The sequence below is a fragment of the Drosophila elegans genome, unplaced genomic scaffold (genome assembly GCF_018152505.1).
Source record: "Drosophila elegans isolate 14027-0461.03 unplaced genomic scaffold, ASM1815250v1 contig_773, whole genome shotgun sequence".
Taxonomy (NCBI): Eukaryota; Metazoa; Arthropoda; class Insecta; order Diptera; family Drosophilidae; genus Drosophila; species Drosophila elegans.
The window spans coordinates 264,860-289,422 of record NW_024546126.1 but is presented as its reverse complement, the minus strand read 5'-3'; the positions used below and the strand labels follow the sequence as shown (position 1 = coordinate 289,422).

Here is a 24,563-nt window from a genome sequence, read left to right as displayed (position 1 = left end):
CATTATCCTTATGCTCTATCAGCTTCAGATTTTGCAAATTCTGAAATCGCCAGAATGCTTCAAGAAGAAATTATAAGGCCAAGCAGAAGCCCTTATAATTCCCCGGTATTAGTCGTACCAAAAAAGGGTTTTAACGGAGATGGAACTCCAAAACTTAGACTAGTAATAGATTATAAGAAACTTAACGAAAACACCATACCGGATAGATATCCAATGCAGGATCCTTCCGTAATTTTGTCAAACCTCGGGAAGGCTAAATACTTTTCCACAATTGATTTGGAATCAGGATTCCACCAAATTCTCATGAATGAAACAGACATTCTCAAAAAATAATGGAACATACGAATTCCTGAGAATGCCATTTGGGTTAACAAACGCCCCTAGAATATTCCAAAGAGCGATGGATGATATTTTAAGAGAACAAGTTGGAAAAACGTGTTATGTCTATATGGATGACATTATTATTTTCTCAAAAACAATTGAACAGCATTATAAAAATTTAATTGTTATAATTTTTAATTTATAAAATTTTGATGAACGCAAATATAAAAATTTCGATTGAAAAATCAAAGTTCTTCAAATTTGAAACAAACTTTCTCGGTTACGTTGTTTTTCACAATGTGATTAAAACCGATCCCGAAAAAAATTTCCACAATCGTAAAATATCCAATCCCTAAAAATATTCGAGAGCTTAGAAGCTTCCTAGGCCTTACGGGATACTACAGAACATTTTTTCAAAATTACGTTAAAATTGCTAAACCGTTAACGATATATTTAGAAGGCTAAAATGGCAAAGTATTAAAAAAGGCATCCCGTAAAACTTCTATACATTTGGATGAGCCAGCTGTAAGCGCTTTCAACGAGCTCAAAAATAATTTAATCGCACAAGTAGAGTTAGTTAAACCCGATTATAATACAAAATTTACTTTAACAACCGATGCGTCAGATTTGGCTATTGGTGCGGTTCTTTCTCAGGAAGGAAAACCAATTACTTTTATATGAAAAACTCTCACAAAAACTGAACAATTATATGCTACTAATAGGAAGGAACTTTTAGCTATAGTTTGGGCTTTTAAAAATTTACGAAATTATTTATATGGAGTTACCAACATTGAAATTTACACAGATTATTAACCTTTTTCATTTTCAATTTCTCAAAAGAAACCTAATATCGAAATGAAAAGATGGTATTCATTCATTGAAAGTTATTCTCCAAAAATTATTTATAAGCCAGGAGCAACAAATGTTGTTGCTGATGCATTATCTAGGATACAAATTAATAACTTAACAGAAAGTATCGAGTCGGTCTCAGATCAAAAAATACAGCATTCAGCAGAGAGTAGTTTTGAGAATGTTATTCAAGAAACCCGAAAACCCTTAAACCAGTTTAAGCAACAATTGCTAATAGCAACGGGGAGGTATACAATACATGAGTCGATTAATGTGTTCGGAAATACTAGACATATTATAGACACTCCGGAAAATTTAATAACTATCTTAAAGGAATACATTCCACCTTATATAACAATCGGAATTCATTGTAGCTTAGAAGACCTTTATATAATTCAAAAACCACTTAAGGATAATTTTATAAATAAATTTTTATTTACTAGAATATTTGTCCAAGATGTAGAAAACGCTGAAGACAGATCGCTTATAATAACAGAAACGCATTGTCGAGCACACAGAGGGCTTGATGAAAATTATAAACAAATTAACCGGCTATATTATTGGCCTAACTTATATCAAAAACTAAAGGAGTTTGTTAAGAATTGCACAATCTGCAATCAGAACAAATATAACGGACATCCAGTGCAAATTCCTATCGGTCAAGCACCTATTCCGGATAGAGAAGGTGAAAGTTTGCATATTGACATTTATTACGCCCAAAATCTTATATTCATCACTTGTATAGATTCATATTCAAAATTTGTAGTTGTAAAAGAAATCCCAAATAAATTAAATATAGAAAACAAAGTTTCAGAGATTCTGCAACAATTCCCATTAGCCAAAACCTTATGATAGATAACGACCCAAGTTTTTCTTCATCCAATTTAAATCTTTTGTACAAACGGGAAAGAAACGGGATATCTTTATTTTATGCTTATGATCCTCGACATGGTACTTCCAACGGACAAATTGAAAGGTCACACTCTACTTTAACAGAAATTGCACGTTGCATTAAAGATTAACTTAACTTAGTTGATTATTCCGAAATAGTAATTAGAGCAGCTCAAAAATACAACTTATCAATTCACTCTATAACCAATCAACGACCGTATGATATATTATTTTATAAAATCAAACACGATAAAACTCCCCAATTGTTAAAGCAAGCACAGGATAAGATGTTAGATTTTCATAATAAAGACAGAAAAAAAGGACTATCACGTAGGAGAAGTAATTTACGAAAAGAAACACGGGGAAAGAAATAAGCTTAATTGTATATATAAAAAACAGGTAGTTAAGGGAAATCATCCTAATAAAGTTAATATTATTAACAGAAAGAGTACGACTCATAAAGATAATATTAAATTTTAAACAAATTGACTTATCATAAATTCCAGATAATGAATTCAATAATGTACTTATTATTGCTGGTAGCTACAACCGACTCCGAAATTACACAAGCCATGATTTCTTTCTTTATAAGAATACCAAAGAAGTCCTCATTTATGAATCATACGCAAATTTATTTCATATAACTAATTTTAGATTTTATAAAGATTTTATTACTCTTGAAACAGAATTTTTAAACAGTCATAACGTTCAGAATTCACAATGGGAAATACTCCACGATTTAAAAATTATCAAAATACTTATTTCTCAAATAATACCCACTAGATCAAAAAGAGGCATTAATGAATTAGGCACAATTTGGAAATGGATAGCAGAAACAACAGATCATGATGATTTCATAAAAGTTCAAAATAAAATTGATGATTTGATAAAAAACAATAACGATCAATTCGTTATTAATTCCAAAATATTTAAGGAAATAAAAACTCTATCTGGTAACTTTAAAACCGCCTTTAAAGATAAAGAAATTCCAATCAGAAAACACCGCCTTCGTTCGCTGACTTACGATCTTATAAATTTAATGAACACAATTACATTAGCAAATTATATGTTTTTTTTAACACAAAAATTCTAAACAATGATGACATACAAGAAATTTATAAACATGAACAAAAACCTGTTATTATTACTGATCTATGGAATATATCAGAATTTAAAATCGCTTTGCACCAAAATCTTATTATTATATACATTAAATACCCTATAATTATCGATCGTTGTGAAGTTTACAACTCAAGATCCATTTCTCAAGTAATGGAAAATTGTTAATCAATAATAATGTCGCAATATGTAAAAATAAGTTTTATGTAATGTCTAATTTTAAGACGGAATTATTTAGCAACTATTGCACATTAAGCCCAGAAGATTCTTGTTTTACCAGATTACTAAATGGAGAAAAATCTTTATGTAATAAAATAAGAGAAAAAAATAAAAATGTAGATGTAATCCAAGAAGGATCCATTTTTATAAACGGAGAAAATACAGTTAATGACAATCATTTAATAACCTTTAATAATATTAATAATAAATACTACACTAATGTAGAAAATAAGATATTGGAATACATCCCTGCACGAAAATATACTAACTTCTTAATTTCCGAATATATTATATCAAATGATTCGGAACTCTCATTCGATAATATTAACATATGAAATCCTTTTATTTAAATTAAACAAACTCAATCACCAATTACATTAATATTGATCATAATCGCATTTTTATATTTAATTACCATGCTTCTAATAAATACAGAAAATTCGTAATATTCAAACCACGGCAAATTCACTTTGAAACACAACCAGAAACTAATATCCCCGACAATGAAAACACTGTAGAGGAAAATATCATTGTCGAATTGACTATATATTCGTTATACCCATCAGTTCCAATTTAAAATGGTGGAGTTATATGATGTTTATATTATAAACATCCATAAAATGTGAATATGGTATTTCCAGTTCGGCGCTACCTTAACGGATGCTCTGTGGAACTAAGGAACGACTGGAAATGAAATTTATATATATAAACAAATGTACATATGTTGAAATGTGTAATTTATTTGTTAAGCAATTTCGCACATGTATACATGTGTATGTGGTTCAATGTTTATAATACTTCAGGAAATTAAGTACAATGATATGTACATATGGATAGGGATGGCACTGAATGTGTGTATATGTATATGTTCAAATGTATTTTGATGTGAATGTGTAATTTATTTATTAAGCAACTTCATAAATATGGAATCCAATTATGCACGTACACAGTATGTATGTATATATACAAAATGTGAAATGAGGATTAGTACAATGATATGTATATAGGATACGGATGGCACTGTTTGTGTGTATTTACTTACCTGGAAAATCCGGCTCGAAGGACCAAAAATGTATTTAAGTGGTGGTTTCCTTGGATGATGAGAAATACACAAATGAAAAGAAATACTGTGTTTAGGGAACTTTCGAATAACTCTCCAGTTTTTTATTTTGTCGTAGGGTTTTCAAAAATTCGTACGTGTGTGATTTTACAAAAAAAAAGAATATAAAAATGACGATCATGGACCAGATCCGATATTACCCAAAAGCTTAAATTTATCGTTAGAAAGAGAAATTTTTAAAAACTAGATCGGTCGTAGACAAGCAGTAATATATATTTTATTAGGTTTTTACCTTATTTGTTTGATGCCAACTATTTTTGTAACAGGGCATTCTCACTCTCAAACCATTTTTTGCGATGAGGGCATTTAATCCAAATTTAATTGAGCGGCGTCCAGAAATCGGCTCCAACCAAAATGTCCAACGGCTCCAACGAAATGTCCAACGCACCAACGAAATGGGTCCGACGAAAATGGCCAAAGATATTAACTCCTCAAAGTGTCCAATTTTATGGCACAAATGTCCAACCGGAGCTCAAGTTACAATAGTGGTTCTCGAGAGTGCGAATGATCGAAAGCTCTTTCTAATACAAGAGCGCAAGTTCGACTTTCAGAGATCTTAGGTACTAATTGTTACATTGTTTTGAAAAAATAAATCGCCACCGAGTTGACTGAACACCCCGACAGATGACTACTTTTCCCATAAACCAATGTAATATTCAATTACATGTATTTTGCGACGCCTGAATTTACGCATACGCAACGTTCGCACAAATGCGCTTCGATTGTAAAAACCAACTTAAGAGCATTCTGATAGCAGCTAAGTCGCGTGTAGCCCCACTCAAGTCAATGACAATCCCAAAACTGGAACTATAAGGATCCTTGATAGGAGCCTGGCTTATCAAAGCTTTTAAAGAAACACTGAATCTCAGAATAGACTCCACTTTTTTGTGCACAGAAATTGTTTTGTATTGGCTGAAAACCAGCAGCAAAAGATTCAAAACGTTTGTAGCTCAGCACCTGGGAGAAAGTACAAGAATTAACAAATTCCAATGCGTATCGTATTATGGTCAGAACGACGAGAATGGTCAGATGATGCATTCCGAATAGGTATAGTTGTTAAAACATTTCCATCAAAAGATGGGCATGTACAAATTGTAGATGTTATGTACTGTAAAATTAATTAAGCTAGATATGAAACACAATTGTAAACTCGAATTTGGGAGGAGGATGTTGACATTGTTTTTATTAAAAAATCAAGGAATTGTTTTAAAAGTGTGATCCCTTTTATTTTTTATATATCGTTCTTGTTAGAAGGTTGCCACTTCTTTAAACTGACTTCACTTTTTGTCAAGCTTTAGGACAAGCCAGACGACAAGCGCAAAAAAAGTTTTAAAAATTGTGATAAAGGCATAAAATAAACGGTTTAAATCATATAAAAGTGTTAAATCTATTAAATAGAAACAGACGAGCGGTTCCTGGACTTATTTACACTTCGTTTGACCGAAACTTGTGTTTCCTTGAATTGGATAAAGTGTCTATACCATGACATATTGGAGTTACTGAAAAGAGGTCTATCCATATTCATGGATTCGCAGACGCTTCAGCAAGGGCATTTCGCTGCTGTTTGTATTTTATTTATTTCTAAGTAAAAAAAATGGAACTTCGGCCTCTAAATCCACATTTTACGCTTTCAGAGGTTGAAAAAAAAACTAGAAGAACGTTCCTCGGTTGCGGTCTTAAAAGCACTTAGTCATCAACCCGATGAGATTCTTGCTCTACTTGAAACTCAGTCAAGATATCAAGATATCAAGATCTAAAAACCTTGAGAATTGTCGGGTACATACTACGGTTCGTTTGATGTCAAAGAGCAGTATACATCAGTTGTTGTCACGACCCAAGAATTGAGACATGCATTTCTGACGATAATACACCGCATAAAGCAATTCGAATTTGCTGAAGAATTTCGCAAGATAGAAAAATCGGAAATACTTAAACAATCCTTACAGAAGCTAACTCCGTTAATTTGGAAACATCAAGATGCACAACGAATTTTTCCTCTTCTACGTGTCGGTAAATTTGCTAAACTATTCTGCACAGGACCAACCACCACGCAGGCCCACGCATACTTGTCGGCTTACTTCAGCAACAAATTTGGATCGTCATGCAATGTACGCATTGCTTCAGATATAAACCTCGATTGCTATCCCAAGTCATGGGAAATCTACCCGCTGATCGACTAAACGGACAATTTCCATTCGAAGTCAGTGGTGTGGACTTTCGTGGTCCAATTAAGGTTTCGCTGAATTTGCGTGACAAGGCACCTGTGAAAATGTATATCGCAGTCTTTGTGGAAATCAGCAGTGAAGGCAAACAAGCATTTTCTCATTCGGGCAATCGGCAGCGGTTTGTTGAGCAAGGATGAGCGCGACACAATCGTCGTCGAAGTGCAACTGTATTGAACACTAGGCCAATAGTAGCCGTTACTAGACGTCATTACTAAAATATTTCCGGGTTCGGATAGCAAGGCTCGAATGGCAGAGGTTAATACGAAAAACGGTCATGTAAAACGAGCCATTCATCGACTCGCTCCACTATTTTGGAGACTTTCTATGTAGGCGGTGTTAAGCCATTTCTAAAAGAATGTAAACACTGTATGTTAAGATCAGAACTTTATGCTAAGCTCTTCCTAAATTTGTATTTGCACATGCAGCCGCTGCGCTCGACTAATGCTCTATGCAGAGGAAAAGTTCAATAACGCCAGTAAAGTCAGTTGGAAAATTATACTCAACAGATTATCCGTTCGTCCGTTTCTACGCAAAGGAGTCTATCAGTTTTAAAGCTATCTACATAAAAACTTTACCAGAAGCTGTCTTCTGTTGCAGGTAGTTAATAAGTCGGATCTAGCCGATTCGATTACATAGCTTCATAGAAACAATCGAAAAAAAATTTATGAAAAATGGCATGTCTTTTGTTGTTTAATTTTTTTTTAATATCCTTTAATTTATAACAACGATTAAATATTTCAGAACTACGGTTTTAATTTCTTAATAGCTCCCATTGGAACAATCATACATAGAATTCCACTTCGAGACTTCATACTATAAATAAATGAGTTAGTGAACAATTTTTTAATAGACTGAAAGAAATAAGTTAGTCACAACAACAGCACTACCACCACGGATATACGGATTACCAAAAATCCACAAAAAGGGACTCTCTTAAGACCGATATACTCATATGAACATAGTAAAAATTTGTGATGATAAAAAGTTAATGTCGTTCGTTGCAGTCTTACTATTCCACAGCATACCTATCCTGCAATAGACACAAATAGGGGGAAATAGATAAAAATGGATAAAAACACACATTGAATTACCAGTTGTAAAAATTTAGCCGAGTCGATCTAGTCATATCCGTCTGTCTGTCAGTCTGTCCGTTCGTATAAACGTCGAGTTCGCGAAAATTATAAAAAGGAAGGAGTTATAAAATCGGAAGATAATAGTATATAGGAACAATCGAAAAAATATTCGAAAAAAATTATAACTTTGTTGTTTCTTAATTTTTTTGTTCTTCAAGATATAATACTAGCTTAATATGTCAGAATAACGATTAAAATTTCATTCAATTAAAGTAATAAATGAAAAAATGTATTTAAAAATTTTATAAAAAATGGAAAACGATTTCAAATTTCTGCCGTAGAAACGATCGAATAATTGAGCTTAAAATCGTCATAACTTCAATGTTTTTAAACATACATGCATATGATCGAAATTTAGATGTTTTAAATAATATTAAATCTTCGCAATAGCTACAAGGGTATATAACGATTTTAAGTCTACTGCCGCCGCTCTGCTGCTGCTGGATTAGATAGGGCCGTGGTGATTGCTGATGTAGGAAGACAGATTCATAGAACTGTTAGCAAGGGGCAGGGGTGCTGGACGCTCTTATCTTAGTGTTGGCAATGCAATTCGACAGATGGAGTCACCTATTTTTTTGTGGGAAAATATTTAGTTTGAAGTTTTTTAGCTGAGAAAATAATAATTTGTAACTTTACTAGGCCGTCTTTCCCTGGTTTTTTTTGATGGCAACCACAAATGAGACTAATTTTTACGAGATCTGATATATATTTTTGGTGCATGTGCAAATTATAAAACCGTTGGGTATTTATTTTATATTTTATTTATTTCCATACGCCCGTAAGGGCATAGGTATTTTATACAGAGTTAGTTCTCTGGAGTACAACTTTTGACTTAACTAAAGAACCTATCCAACAGCAGCTTGAGACCTTTGCCTGACTGCAGCGCAGTCGCCAAGGTGCCAGGTCAGCGTTTTGTCCCTGCCCGTGGCGATGACCCCTCCGCGAGTGCTCTGTTCTGACTCCGGGTATTTGCACCCGGAACGCGCGGTCAGCGGTTTCTTCGCTGCGCGTTCAGGCCACCGGATATGGTCTGCAACTCGGCAGTTTCTTCTCTTGGACACTGCCTGTGTTAACTTCTCCCCCCTTCAAGTGGTCGACGTCCCGGGGACCCGCTCGTTCCACATCGTTGTCAGTTCTTGGTTTGGTGTGACTTCTGGCCCTTAGATAGCGATAGCCGAGCCAAATGGTGGAACACAGGAAGAAGGTAGCAAGTAGGGCAAAGGAGTTGCTGAGGAAGGACCCCAGTGTAAGTTCTTCTCTGAGGGTCTTGATGTGGTGGAGATTGCTCAGACTCAGCTCGTGAAGAAATTGGAGACTCAGCCGGTTCTGGTGGGCCGTGATGTTGACTATGGCCATGGGCGACACAGCAGGTTTTCTCATTGAACTTCCCAATTAATTTACGAACCAAGTTCCGTTGGCTACCTTGTCAGAATAGGTTACCAGGTAGGTTCCGGATATTTTTGTCTCTCGCCCTTGGTTATCGGTTATGGTCACGTTGGCATCGTTCACGATGAGGGTGCCATGATCCACAATGGTAAACTGATCCAGGTGACCTGGGAGTGTGGGGCAGTGCGCAATAGCCCCAGAAACAATTTGCTGTGCGCAGGTGCCATTTTGCAGCTCCCTGCAGAAGGTGGCGCCGACCGTCGTTTTGCAATGACCGATGTTAAGGTTTCGCGCTGGGCATTCGGCGACAAGGTTCCCATCTTCAAAGTCCAGGATTTTTTTCTGGTGCTGAACTGGATAGACTGTTATCTTCTTACATATTAATTTAGGGCTAGGGAGTTTAATGAGAAAATGTAGAACTTCGGAATTTTGAAAAACACTAATGCTAGATACCTCTAATAATTCTATCAAACTAACGTCAATTAGCTGTCTGTCCTTGAATTCGCCAATATCGGAACTATCCAAAATTGCTGGACTTACGATATTTAATTTTGCCAGGGTTAAGCCCATTAAAATGTTTTCTAGATCTGTGATTACAATTCTATTTTTTTCTAGAATAATTTCCAAAAGGTGGGTTTCTTTGTCTGTTTCGAATTTATGGATTTGATTCATTGAGTTTGTGAGTTCATTTAGACGTTTCTGAAATTTGATATTTAATTCTGTTTGTCCTTCATCTGTTCTAATTAATTGTTCTTGATTGAATTTTATTTGCTCCCAATCGTTAAAGTCGGGTGTGCCGGAAATAACTTTTAGTGCTGTCCCGAGTAAGTTAATACTCCTAGCGGCTCTATGGTGGATTTTTAAGGTAGTCACCAACTTGCGAATACTTGTAAGGTCCGTCATTATGACTGGTGTCCTGTGATCGTCTGTAAATGTCTTCGTCATTGTTTCCGTCTGGTCGGCGTAGTCTTCATAAGTCGTCACGTTCGTTGAGTGCTGTAGGTATCCGTAGGACTCCCAGATGACAATTTCGTTGTCTTCTATCGGGATGTAGTCTGCGTTCGTGTAGTCATTAAGTTTTACTGTCGCGTCCGTCTTGACAGCCGTAAGTACAAAAACTAAAACGAATTTTCATAACCTAGAAAAATATAAAAATAATAGAAAAAGGGGTTCAGTAATCTCGCGAAGATGGTTAGCGTAGATTGTCCTTGTGGACCACCCTCCCCTCAATTTGGACCGTGGTCCCCAGGTCTGCTTCAATGTTTTTTTTCCGAACATAGTGGCGAGAGCTTGTTTCCTATGCGTTTGTTTGCCTTTAAGAAAACTTTTTCACCAGCTCGATAGCCCTTTTGGGTCCTATCTTTGTTTACCTGGTCAAGGGATTTTTCTTGAGCCTGTTGGATTCTCTTACTAATTCTGCTTTCGAAATCCGCGGGTTTTGAGTGAACAATCTCTATGGGTTTTTTGTTGGTTACTGAGTGGATAGAATTGTTGTATTTGTTGGTTGCCAAAAGAATTAGTTCGGTCGTATCGCTTAAGTTGCCCTCTATTTTCAAGCATCTGGCTATTTCTGTCAGAGTACTATGAAACCTTTCTACTTGACCGTTTGAGGTGCTATGTAGGGGCGGGGCGTTGGCGATGGTGATATTGAAATGATTCATGAGTATCGATTTAATTGTTTTGGAGTTGAACGACCTTTCGTTATCACAATAAATTGTTTTGATTTTTGGGAAGAAATTTATTATGTGCAGTATAGGGGATTTTACGTCCTCTATGGCCCTCGATGCGATAGCCTGCACCGTGGGGAATTTTGAAAATTTATCGATGCATGTTAGAAAAAGGGTTCCATCTGTTGAAAAAATGCGATGTGGAGAATTTCACCCACAAAAGAAGGTATCGGTGTTTCTGCTACCACTTGCTTAGATGGATGGCGTTTGTATTTTGCCATTGAACAGGTCTTGCAATTCAAAGTTGTTTCCGAAGCATTTTCGGAAAAAAATAGTTCCTCAAGATTTGCTTTACATTTTCTTGTGCTGCTCGGTGAGCCCTGTTGTGTTCTGCTATGACAATTTCCCTCTGCTCAGTTGTATCCGTTATGTCCTGCACGAAGCTTTTCGTATATTTGAATGACGTGCTGGGGAACAGTTCGACTAGTCGATGTTGAATAAATGCCAAGATCGGAAGGGAGCAATATATTGCGTTTACCACCACAACATTAACTAAGTCTTGTAAAATGTTAAGCAGATTTTCTCGGCTAGAAATTTTTATTACGTGTCGCACCTTGCTTTTAAACAAGATGAATGTGTCAACAGAGGAGCTGTTTCCTTCCTCAATAACTATTTGGTTCCGGAAACAGTTTACTGGGTTGTCCGTCGTGTCTATGGTGTATGTCAGTGATTGTTCGCTGTGAATGGTTGCTACGTCTGATTCTATTTCGTCTTCTAAGACGTTTATGTTCTGGCGAGACAGCGCGTCTGCCACAAGGTTTTCTTTGCCAGGTTTATAAACTAATTTCGCGCCGTGATCGTCGATAATCCCCTTCCAGCGTTTTAGTTTCGCGTTAGGGTTTTTGTCCGAGACGGCAAAGGTAAGTGGCTGGTGGTCGGTAAAGATCTGCAAGGCTTTCACTCCGTACAAGTAATTCCGGAGGTTTTTCAGTGCCCAAACTATAGCGAGGAGCTCTCGCTCGTTGGTTGCATAATTTTTTTCGTTGTCCCGCAGCACTCGTGATATCATTGTGATGGGGCGGCCATCTTGTGATAGTACTGCTCCCAATCCAGAGCCTGACGCATCAGTCGTCAAGTCAAATGGCTTTTTGAAGTCCGGGTAGGATAGCAGAACGTCCTCTGATGCCAGGATCTCTCTCAGCCTGTCAAATGTTTCTCTCTGTTCCTTGGTCATATCTATGTCGACTTTTCTCGACTGATATTTGCTAATTTTACCATTTTCTCCCTTTAGGATATTCGTTAAGGGTCTTTTTTTTTTATGAAGCACCTATAATAGCTTGCTAGTCCCAGGAAAGATCTGAGTTCGTATAACGTTCTAGGCGGGGGGAATTGTTTTATTGCTTTGATCTTCTCAGGTGAAGTTCGTAGCCCTGTTTGAGACACTATGAATCCCAAGTATTCGACGCTTTTTTTGAAGAACTTTGACTTTTCTTGGGACACTCTCATGCCCGCCTCTAAGAGTTTCGTTAAGGCCCAATCCACGTCCCTAACATGGTCCTCTTTTGTTTTGGAAAATATTATAACGTCATCGACATACACATAGCATATCTTTGAAATTCCTTCCCGGAGGACATCGTCGATGGCCCTCTGGAAAATGCTCGGGGCATTTTTAAGTCCAAATGGCAGTCTACAGAGTTCGTATTTGCCGTTGTTGATTGAAAAGGCTGTCTTTTCCCTGTCCTTTTCTGCCAGCTCTATCTGATAAAAGCCTGACTTGAGGTGGAGTGTCGTAAAAAATTTCGACTCGCCCATATTCGACAGTATTGTCGAGATGGTAGGGATAGGGTATCTATCGTCTACGGTTTTTTGGTTGAGTTTTTCTAAAGTCGATAACCAATCGCTTCTTTTTAACCCCATTTTGGTCAGTTCCTTTTTTGTCCACAACCCGGGTAGGGTTATTATATGGGGACTTGGATGGCCTTATTACGCCGTCCGCAAGAAGTTGTTTAACCTCTGCATTGACGAATTCGGTTACACCCATGGGGTGCGGGTATGACTTAGAGTATACCGGTTCCCCATCTGTTTTAATCGTTGCCAATGTGTTTATGTTGAAAGGCAGCGCTTCGTCCGGATCGGCGAAGGCTTTATGATTTTTTACAATCATTTTATCGAAGGTGGCTTTAATTGCCAGAGGAACGTCCTCGTCATCGATTTTTATGAAGTTAACGTTTTCCGCTTTAGCAAACTGGATCTTTTCAGTTCCATTGCTAGTGTGCAGAACATTTTTAGTAAAATCGAGCTTCGCATTCACTTGTTTAAGTAAGTCGAGTCCGATAATGCCGTTAAAATCCTTAAGGTCGTTAAGAATGAAAAAGGGTGTTTTTACGTTGAACACTAAAACTAGACATTTTTTATTTATTTTAGTAAAGCCATGGATCGACTTTACTGTGAAGGGTTTATCAGCTGCCACGATGCCTTTCAGCCCCGGGAGTGGAGTAATGTAATTTTTAGAGGTGCCTGTGTCGATTAATAGTTTTATTTCTTTTCCTGCTACCGTACGTGTAATGTAAGGAAGCAAGGATTTTATTCTAAAAAATTTTAGGAGTCTTCTCCAGCTAACTCGTCCTCTACCTCCGTGGTGCTTGCTTGCCCAACGAAGTCATATTTCTCATCGTCGGTTTTTTCTTACGGCATGAAGTTTATTTTTCGTTGGGATCGTGTCGACCCCATTTGCCACGCCGTGGGCTGCTTGAACCTGGAGGAGGTTCTAGTGCTGGTTGGCTTGGACCTGCGCTATTATATGGTTTTTGTTTAAAAGAACCGCTCTGATTAGTTGCTCCCTTTTGGGTCCTGACAAAGTGAGGGTTCTTTTTTATCGCCCCCTGGCTTTGGTTCTGTTCATAGTTTTTCCACCCCGTTTGTCGCTGGTTGCTCGGCCTAAATATCTTTTCCTCGCTGTGGCGGGCGAAGGTGGCTGCGAAAGCGCTTCTGTCATTACTTGCCTCAGCTTCTTGAGCTAATGCCAAGGCTGATGGTAAGTCTCTTGGTTGCGCCGGAAAAACGGCTATTTTCAATAACTTTTTTAAGCCAGATATGAACGCATGTAAAGCGTCATCTCTGTGCTGTTCATTTAGGACTGCCGCCGCGGTGGCGTCGTGAGTCATGATTGTTTTGTTGGTAAGAAGCGTTAGCTTCCGTTCGATCTCGTCATAGTATTTAAGAAGGGGAAGTTCTCCCTGTCTTGATAGACTTAACTCTTGTTTAATTACGTGTGCTGGAGTTTTGTCCGCATACGTAAAATCCAACCTTGCCAGTATGGCATGAAAGTTAAACACTGTGTTAAACGAGGCTAATACAGCCGCTGCCGCGCCCCGTACCTTATTTTTAAGTATTCCTACAGCCTGGTAATGTCGGCTGCTGCCTTTGTATGGCTCAAATACCCTATATGCTGCAGTAGCAGCCTGCCTCCAGGAAACATAGTTTTCTTGCTTTCCGTCGAACTCCGGGACAGATTTTACCATGTCCAGGGGTTCGTTATATTCTTTTCCCGGTTATATTTCTATTTCCAGAAAAGTCTGAATTTTCGGAGTTTTATCCTTTAATGAGCATAACTCCCCCATAAGTTTGGCTAATTTTTCATCGAATAACTCTTGTTGCCTTTGGAGCGCGCAGGCTATGGCAGCTTCCATGCTCGCAATTTGTTCAGCCAGCATTTCTTCTGTGTTCTGGGTTCGTGCGTTTTTAAAGTCAAGAACACTGTCTCGGATGTGTGGTACCCTGCTGGTCGATGGGTGACAATCTCTTTCAGATTGATTCTGTTCTGACTTCTGCCTTTCTACTCTTGTCTTCAAAAGTTTTTTTGTATTCTTCTAGAACTTCTTCGTCCGATGAGACGTTGTCGCTATTTCTATACATGAGTCAGAAAAAAAATATCGTGGGTTCCACAAAATTTAATCAAGGGTTTGTTAAAAAAATATTTTTGCACCTATTATTTTTTGCAACAAAATTTAAATATCAAAAAGAACGTTTTATTAAAAAAATGTTTTGTATTTTTTTGTGACGGAAATCAGGCATCAAAAATATAATTTTTTCTTACTAAAAATTCTCCAAAAAATATAACTGGTTTATTTTATTATATGAAAATTTGAATTTTATTCGTTTTTAAGTGTCAATGAGATTTATTTTTGAAATATTTGCATTAGCGAACACTTAGGACAAAAAACCTACTCACATGTTCTTATATTTATTTCGTCTTCGAGTTCTATGTTTTGTCGACGGCTTTTGCCGCCACTGGTACTACCGCAGTCGTTGTCGCTGCCGCTGGTGTTGTCGCTGCCGCCGCTGTCGCTGCTGTTGTCGCTGCCGCCGCTGGCGCTGCTGTTGTCACTGTTGCTGCCGTTATCGCTGCCGCTGCTGTTGTCCTCTTAGGGAGTAATTTCTTGAACTTCCCGTTGCAGACGGTTTGTTTTCACTGGTTAAGAGCAATTTTTTCCAGTTTTCCCTCACTTTGTTAATAGTTAAATATTACGGTTTGATTTGCGTATTTATTTTTTTAGTGCCAGTTCTTGACCGCACTTTATATTTTCACTTGCATCTATTGCACTGGATCGCATGTGTCGTTGATTTTACTTTTTATTTTCACTTGCAATTTCTTGCACTTGGATCGCGTGAGTATCGTTGAGTTGGGCGACAATTATAAAGCCGTTGGGTATTTATTTTATATTATATTTATTTCCATACGCCCGTAAGTGCATAGGTATTTTATACAGAGTTAGTTCTCTGGAGTACAATTTTTGACTAAACTAAAGAACCTATCCAACTGCAGCTTGAGACCTTTGCCTGACTGCAGCGCTGTCGCCAAGGTGCCAGGTCAGCGTTTTGTCCCTGCCCGTGGCGATCACTCGCTCCGCGAGTGCTCTGTTCTGACTCCGGGTACTTGCACCCGGAACGCGCGGTCAGCGGTTTCTTCGCTGCGCGTGCAGGCCACCGGATATGGTCTGCAACTCGGCAGTTTCTTCTCTTGGGAACTGCCTGTGTGCATATTCTATAGAAAGCAGCGGAAGTCTAAGTTCTGTGGCGCTCACATATTTGGTAAAGAAATCTTGTTTGGTTTCATTAAATGTGAAAAAGCTTTCAATAATTGCGTGAAGACATTTGGAAATTAATGTACATTTAATTTATTTATTTAGTTAGTTTTATGTAAAAAAAATTAAATTAATCATTAAGCTGAAAAAGAAATTTGGAAAAGTGTCAAACGTATCCTTATACAAATAAAATATGTAAGAAAAGGCAAACGTGCGTATGAGAAATGTACTTCAAAAATACTTTTCGCACCGCCAACTTCTAAACTTCTAATTTCTTTTATGCATTAAGGTCACGCCAAAGCTATAAAAAGGGGCTAAGAGTATGACCTTAAAAATGTTCAGAAGAAGTCCACCCCAATAAGCACTTGTATTTGGTAAACTTTACTGGAAGTCTCTTTTCTGTTGTTCATGTGTACAAAACTCTAACAGGAATTTGTACCAACTAATCCCGATGTATTTTGTTTTCCACAGAATCAGATAGAGCTAATCGTCAGCAATTGGAAGTCCTATCGGCGGCCGAGCAGCTGCGGCTTCGTCGTCACAGCGAAGGCAACGCCCCTAAACAGAAAAATCAACCTCGCAAGGGCCAGCCTGAAACGCATTCACAGTCCGATTCGCAGTCCGTTGTAGCAGGAATAAGTGGCCAGCAAAATATGTTCAGGGAAAGCCGAGGGGTCTCGTTGCACGACTCCGCGTCCACAAATACAAATCCGGGCTTATTAAGCGAGGGACAGCTTAACGGGGATCCGAAAGCGGGGCTGGAACAACAAATCCGCTGCCGGAACACGAAGTGCGAACAAAGTTCCTCGCCAAACGGTGCAAAGAAGTTCTTCAAGTCATGCCATAATTGTTCCCATCTATACTGTTCGCGTGAATGTCGACGAGCCCACTGGGAGAAACATCGCAAGGCGTGCCTGCACTCGCGCGCTTCCAACCTCTGTCGCCAGGTGCTAGCTACCTGCAAAGACGACCTAGACTCGCAGCGCCACCTTAGTCTGCTGGCGCGCAAAGGAAGCATTTCACAGGGGCGGGGCGTGGTGCGGGTGCTCTTTCGCAGTGCCGAGGCCGCTGAAGGCTTCATTAAGAAAGGGTTCCAGTGCATGGGGGAGGCCAATTACGTGCGCTGGCCGGACCTTATGCCCGCCGAAATGGGACTGGAACTGTACTCTGAGCTCCTTAAACTCAGCACAGAGTACAAACCGGAGACCAAGATGCTAATTTACATGGCCATTTGCGTGGTGTCCGAGGCACCGGGCATGTGCGCTGGGAGCGTCAACTGGTCAGCCGTTGCCCCAAACTGAAGCTCTGTAAGACGATGATGGTCGATCTGGAGAAAAAGCAGACGGAGCTCCAGCATCCGCCGTCGGGAGTGGATGTGCCAGAGCGTACAGAGATCCTCATCCTCACCTTCAACTTTGACCAGCGCTCGTTGCACTACAATCGAGAGCTGATCCTCTCCAACATTCTGGACATCCTGTCAAGGCGCGGTGTCACGTTACGCAAACATTATCCGGAAATACTTCAGCGCCTGCAGGCCTACAGCGAAGGCCAGAGCGACAAGTTCAACCCAGTGACTCTGCATCCGCGTGACATTCAAACGGGACAAGGCTTTGTATGCATCATTATGCCAGTGCACTCGGAGGGCGAGCTTATCAAGCTTCCTTCAGCGGCGGACGGTGTCAATCGAGTGACTGCAATAGACGTCGGATGTCCCGCGACTCTTGCCCACCTGGATGAAGATGAGCTGCTCCAATCCACATCCAAGGATAGCTGATTAAGGGTCGACGAGAATAACTGCAGCAGCAGCAAAGGACGTCACTGTGGAAGAAGTGGCAGTGCCTTACTTTACAGCGACGCCTTGGGATGTGGCAGGGAAAGTACCCGTATGTGAGCCATTTTATAACCCCAGTTATTTAACGCATCTTTCATATTGAGCGGTCTTCCATTTTTGTTCGATTTTTATTTTACATTCAATTATTAAAAGAGTTACAATTGAGATGTAAACATAGCACTATAATTTAATAAAAATTAATTAAATTGTCAAAGAATGACAAAAAAAATGCTTTCCTTGAAGAAAGTGTACGATGACGTATCATTTTGGTGAAATATGGCAAGTAAATAAATCAAAATACTTATTTTACCCGTTACTCGCAGGACAAAAGGGTATATTGTATTTGTATGTAACAGGTAAATGTAAGCGATTCCGACCCTATAAAGTATAAATACTCGTATTCTTGATCATGATCACTATCCGAATCGATCTAGCCATGACGGTCTGTCTGTCCGTCCGTATTAACGTCGAGCTCTTAAGATCTAGAGATTTGGGTTTGGCATGCCAATTCTAGTGTTTCTCACGTAGCGCAAATTTATTTCAAAAGTTTGTCATGTCGCTCAGAGACATGTTAGACCACAGGTATTTGACTTTGTGTATGTGTTTTTTGGAAATCGAGCTATCATTTTTTTTAGAAGTTATTGGCAATTATGTTTGGTGACGTAACTGCATGTTCGAAAAACGGAGCTAGTGCCCGAAGAACAGCGGAAAACACACTTACTAGATCCTCGCACTTAATGTGTGTGAGAAATTTGCACGGGGAAACTTGTCAATGTATGTGTGGTTTTATAATGTTCGTGTGTACTCTGCCCTGCTATGCATAAAAAAAAAAGAAACGCTGTAGCGGGGGAAGTAGTGCTGCTCGCTCCTAGCTTGTAGTGTTTTCAATGTATATAGTTCGGCCAAAGGCGCCACATGAAGCCCCATTTTTTTTGGGAGTATATTTGTTTAAAATTTGTAAGCTGAGTAAGGGGTATCTAATAGTCGGGTTACTCGACTATAGCGTTCTCTCCTGTTTTAATATTTGGTAGGACCCTCACGATTTTTAGGAACGTCCAGAGAACGCCTCCTCGTCGCTTTACCGCGTTTTAAAGGAATTTCTGTATGGATTGGAACACTGGTAATGTATCGCGCTTGTTTTATTGTCAGTTGTACAAATTTAGCAGAGTCGATCTAGTCATATCCGTCTGTCTGGCAGTCTGTCCGTCCGTATAAACGTCGAGTTCTTGAAAATTATAAAATGAGGGAGTTATAAAATCGGAAGATAATAGCATATATGCTATATGCTATATGCTATATTTGAAAAAAATTAAAACTTTGTTTTTTAATTTTTTTCGTTCTTCAAGATATAATATGTAACGCTTGTGGCAGGTAAATCGATGGGCAGTGCCATCTATGAGGCAAAAACCGAAAGTGTCGCCATCTAGTGGTCAGTTGGGTGCCGCGATTGGGGTAAGAATTTTCGGAGACGAAGAGGCAACAGAGTCAATTGTCATGATCCCGGAAAACGAAGAGTTATTCTATGGGGGGCTAATTTAGCTTCCCGCCCAGAGCCACGATCTGCTGGCTTTCTTTCCCTTTTGGGCAGCCATCGAGTGCGGTTTAATTCAATTGTAAGTCTCGTACTTAATTAGTTGGTGAGAGTTTGGTTGAAAATGATATCTCTATAGTGGCCTTGTGTAAAGTGACGGGTAGAATTTCCGGATTCGATATAGCGCTAAATCCTGTTTATGGGTAAGAAATGAAATGGCTGGATTGCAGACCCAAAAGTGTTTTTTGATTTAGGTTTGGCGCTTAGTATCCGATATTGGATCCGGCCGTTGCTGTAGAGGGAACAATTCATCAAGACACCCAAAAGAAGAGCGAAGTCATCCGACGGGAGGGAAATTATCGTCGCATAAGGGGTCTCAAAGGCCTAAGAGTCCCCTGAGCTAATTATTTAATCCGCCTAAGTCGCTGGGAGCGGAGTTAGGATAAAGAGAGGGCAAAAGAGTCAAAAAGAACTCGAGATGTAACACCTGCCCAAATTACATATAATATTTATATTCCCTCTTCATCATCTTCGTTATCTCCCGCCTGCGATCGTAACTTAGCGAAGCTCAGCTTGGCAGGCAGTTTTTCGGTTATCTAGGTTAGGTTGATCTAGGTTAGACGCTTCGGTCCACGGTCCGACAAAAATTCAATTTAACTCGGCTTATAACAATACGGAATAATTGTTAAGTCGCCGCACGGAATGTAAGGCAGTTCAGAAAGCCAAAGATCGGTCGGAGTTTGCCGAAAGTGGATAGTTTATAAGCTATTTTATAAGTTTTTTTCCTTTTTTTTTTGTTGTCTAGGTAATGTGAAATAGGCCAGTGAGAGTGAAAGAGTAAGAAAAAAAGGAAAAGAAAAGGAAAGTGCAGTGATAGTTAGAAGGCCAGAAAAGCTTTAACAATGAATAGCTAGAAGCACGAATTGCTTTAAGCATTATTTATTTTAATTTTTTTTTCGGTGGACAAACAAGTCAATGTGTAAAAAAGGAAGGGAAGAACTGCAACGGAAAAGAAGAGAAAAAATTTACTGTTGTTTTGCACAGTGGGCTTGCAGTGTACATATATAAAGAAATTTGAATTTTCAGCCTAAGGTGCACCTACGGAAGCGCTTTCGTCGGTGGATCTCCGGAATGTTGGTGAGTCAGATATCACGTTTTATTAATATGTCTTTGTAAAATATATATATCAAGTGAGTTATTACGCGTCCCACCGTACAAAACCTAGCAGTTCGAATAGTCCATAAAGGAGAAGAAAAAAAAAAAGGGAGCGGATTTACCATCTCTCTTGTCTCTCAAATTTTTGAGTGAGAAGAATTTCGAAATAAGTAAAACAAACCACTCAATTTGATTTCGCCGTGAGCTTATCACTGCAATTTTCTGCCATTTCCGCATTCTCACTCTCGAATAATATTTTTTTGGTTTTGATTCGTATTACCATCTTACTTCGAAGATTAATTTAATAATTTAATTGTATTGCATGTATTTATGTTCTCATTTAATATTTTTTCAATATGTTCTCTAATTTTAGGAATTTGAATTAGGTTTTAAATATACTTTATAATGGTTGGCTAAGTTATATTTTTGTTTGCCTTCGACTAGGATGAGTCCCCGGTAGAACCCGAGTCAGTAGAAGGGGCCGTTCGATAATGTGATGGGGAGTTTTCGGTAAAGAACGGCCAAGGCAGGGAGGGCAAATGTGGTTCCGTTAGAACACCCGAGGAACTTTAGGAATTCCATTAATAATAATAACTATCCCTCTTCGTGCTGGCGCGGATTCACATGATTTTTCCTACCCCATACCACTTGTCGCTGCACGCGAAAATTCGATAAAATTTTAGAATTTACTGGCTCGTGACGAAGGACAAGATCACCACCCCAAATAGCCGACAAGGAACAGCTGGACCGTCGCGCGTGCGTCCTTGTCGTCATGCAACAACATCCTAGCCACGTACTCGTTACAAATACTGGTTTAATATGTCAGAATTACGATTGAAATTTCATTCCATTAAAGTAATAAATGAAAAAAAAAAATGTATTTAAATTTAATTTGTTTTGGACATAGTAATGGTTTAAAATCTTAGAATTGCTCTTTTAATTTTATTAAAAATGGAAAACGATTTCAAATTGCTGCCATAGAAACGATCGAATAATTGAGCTTAAAATCGTCATAGCTTTAATGTTTTTAAACATACACGCATATAATCGAAATTTAGATGTTTAAAATAATATTAAATCTTCGCAATAGGTGCAAGGGTATATAACGATTTTAAGTCTACTGCCGCCGCTCTGCTGCTACTGGATTAGATAGGGCCTGGTGATCGCTGATGTAGAAAGACAGATTCAGAGAACTGTTAGCAAGGGGCAGGGGTGCTGCACGCTCTTATCTTAGTGTTGGCAATGCAATTCGACAGATGGAGTCACCTATTTTTTTGTGGGAAAATTTTAGTTTGAAGTTTTTTAGCTGTCTTAGTCTTAGTTCTGTGGCGCTCACATATTTGGTAAAGAAATCTTGTTTGGTTTCATTAAGTTTGAATAAGCTTTCAATAATTGCGTTAAGACTTTTGGAAATTAATGTGCATTTAATTTATTTATTTAGTTAGTTTTATGTAAAAAAAATTAAATTAATCATTAAGCTGAAAAAGAAATTCGGAAAAGTGTCAAACGTATCCTTATACAAATAAAATATGAAAGAAGGGGCAAACGTGCGTATGAGAAATTAACTTCGCACCGCCAACAACTATTTTGTAAAACTTCTAATTTTTTTTATGCATTAAGGTCACGCCAAAGCTATAAAACGAGGCTAAAAAATGTTCAGTCTCGTTGCACGACTCCGCGTCCACAAATACAAATCCGGGCTTATTAAGCGAGAGACAGCTTAACGGGAAGCCGAAAGCGGGACTGGGACAACAAATCCGCTGCCGGAACACGAAGTGCGAACAAAGACGACCTAGACTCGCAGCACCACCTTAGTCTGCTGGCACGCAAAGGAAGCATTTCACAGGGTCGGGGCGTGGTGCGGGTGCTCTTTCGCAGTGCCGAGGCCGCTGAAGGCTTCATTAAGAAAGGGTTCCAGTGCATGGGGAGGCCAATTACGTGCGTTGGACGGACCTTATGCCCGCCGAAACGGGACTGGAACTGTAGTCTGAGCTACTTAAACTCAGCACAGAGTACAAACCGGAGACCAAAATGCTAATTTACGTGGCCATTTGCGTGGTGTCCGAGGCACCGGGCATGGGACAGGCGCCGGTGCGCTGGGAGCGTCAACTGGTCAGCCGTTGCGCCAAACTGAAGCTCTGTAAGACGATGATGGTCGATCTGGAGGAAAAGCAGACGGAGCTCCAGCATCCGCCGTCGGGAGTGGATGTGCCAGAGCGTACAGAGATCCTCATCCTCACCTTCAACTTTGACTAGCGCTCGTTGCACTACAATCGAGAGCTGATCCTCTCCAACATTCTGGACATCCTGTCAAGGCGCGGTGTCACGTTGCGCAAACATTATCCGGAAATATTTCAGCGCCTGCAGGCCTACAGCGAAGGCCAGAGCGACAAGTTCAACCCAGTGACTCTGCATCCGCGTGACACTCAAACGGGACAAGGCTTTGTATGCATCATCATGCCAGTGCACTCGGAGGGCGAGCTTATCAAGCTTCCTTCAGCGGCGGACGGTGTCAATCGAGTGACTGCAATAGACGTCGGATCTGCCGCGGCTCTTGTACACTTGGATGAAGATGAGCTGCTCCAATCCACATCCAAGAATAGCTGATTAAGGGTCGACGAGAATAACTGCAGCAGCAGCAAAGGACGTCACTGTGGAAGAAGTGGCAGTGCCTTACTTTACAGCGACGCCTTGGGATGTGGCATGGAAAGTACCCATATGTGAGCCATTTTATAACCTCAGTTATTTAGCGCATCTTTCATATTGAGCGGTCTTCCATTTTTGTTCGATTTTTATTTTATATTCAATTATTAAAAGAGTTACAATTGAGATGTAAACATAGCACTATAGTTTAATAAAAATTAATTAGATTGTCAAAGAATGACAAAAAAATGCTTTCCTTGAAGAAAGTGTACGATGACGTATCATTTTGGTGAAATATGGCAAGTAAATAAATCAAAATACTTAATTTACCCGTTACTCGCAGGACAAAAGGGTATATTGTATTTGTATGTAACAGGTAAATGTAAGCGATTCCGACCCTATAAAGTATAAATACTCGTATTCTTGATCATGATCACTATCCGAATCGATCTAGCCATGATCGAGCTTTCATTTTTTTTACAAGATATTGGCAATTATGTTTGGTGACGTAAATGCATGTTCGAAAAACGGACCTAGTGCCCGAAGAACAGCGGAAAGCACACTTACTAGATCCTCACACTTAATGTGTGTGAGAAATTTGCACGGGGAAACGTGTGTGGTTTTATAATGTTTTTGTGTACTCTGCACTGCTATGCATTAGAAAAGAAACGCTGTAGCGGGGGAAGTAGTGTACACCCAGAAAAAAGTAGAACGAATAATTTTAGCACGAACGTTCTTGAAAATCGGCCGAATAATTCTTAAAATTTTTAGGACGAACGTGTACAGAATAAGTACGGGTCATACTTGATAATAGTATTTACAATTTTTTTTTTTAACATACAGAGAAAATATATTTTATAGCTTTAATTCTGATTATAATGTCTATAAATAATAACAGAATTATAAAAAAAGCATTTAAATCTATAAATTAAGCATTTTTTCACTAGCAGACATACGATTATACGTTAATTTTGTACATTCGAGCACATTTGTGTATATCGATACACATCAGTGTTATCGGTCGATATCTTCTTTTCGGCTAGTCAATCGCAAAGCTGCCTTACTTTAAAACGAGAAGTGCGCAAGTAAGAGATCCGAGTCGCAGCGCAAAAAAATGGAAAGAGAATCGCCCAAAAAGCTGGAGGACGCGTTGGAAGAAATGGGAATGCAGGGTGTGCTGCCGTACCTGCAGGGTAAGTAATTGTGCATTAATGTGAAACAATAAACTATTAGCAAATGTGGTAACATAAAAGAGAAGCGATGTCGTCAATAAAATTAAAATTCGCGTGAATTAAGTTAACTTACGAATTAAAGTAAAACAAACTAATACTTTAATATAACAAAACGGAGTAGTCGTTAATAAAATTATATTTCGCGCGAATTACATTT

At 38.9% G+C, this 24,563-nt stretch overlaps 2 pseudogenes; both read left to right on the top strand.

Annotated features, from left to right (window-relative positions):
- The first annotated feature begins 16,469 nt into the window (after positions 1-16,469).
- On the top strand, positions 16,470-17,904 carry LOC121467820 (annotated as a pseudogene).
- Positions 17,905-18,121: 217 nt separating this feature from the next.
- Positions 18,122-23,241, top strand: LOC121467818 (annotated as a pseudogene).
- The last annotated feature ends 1,322 nt before the right edge of the window (positions 23,242-24,563 follow it).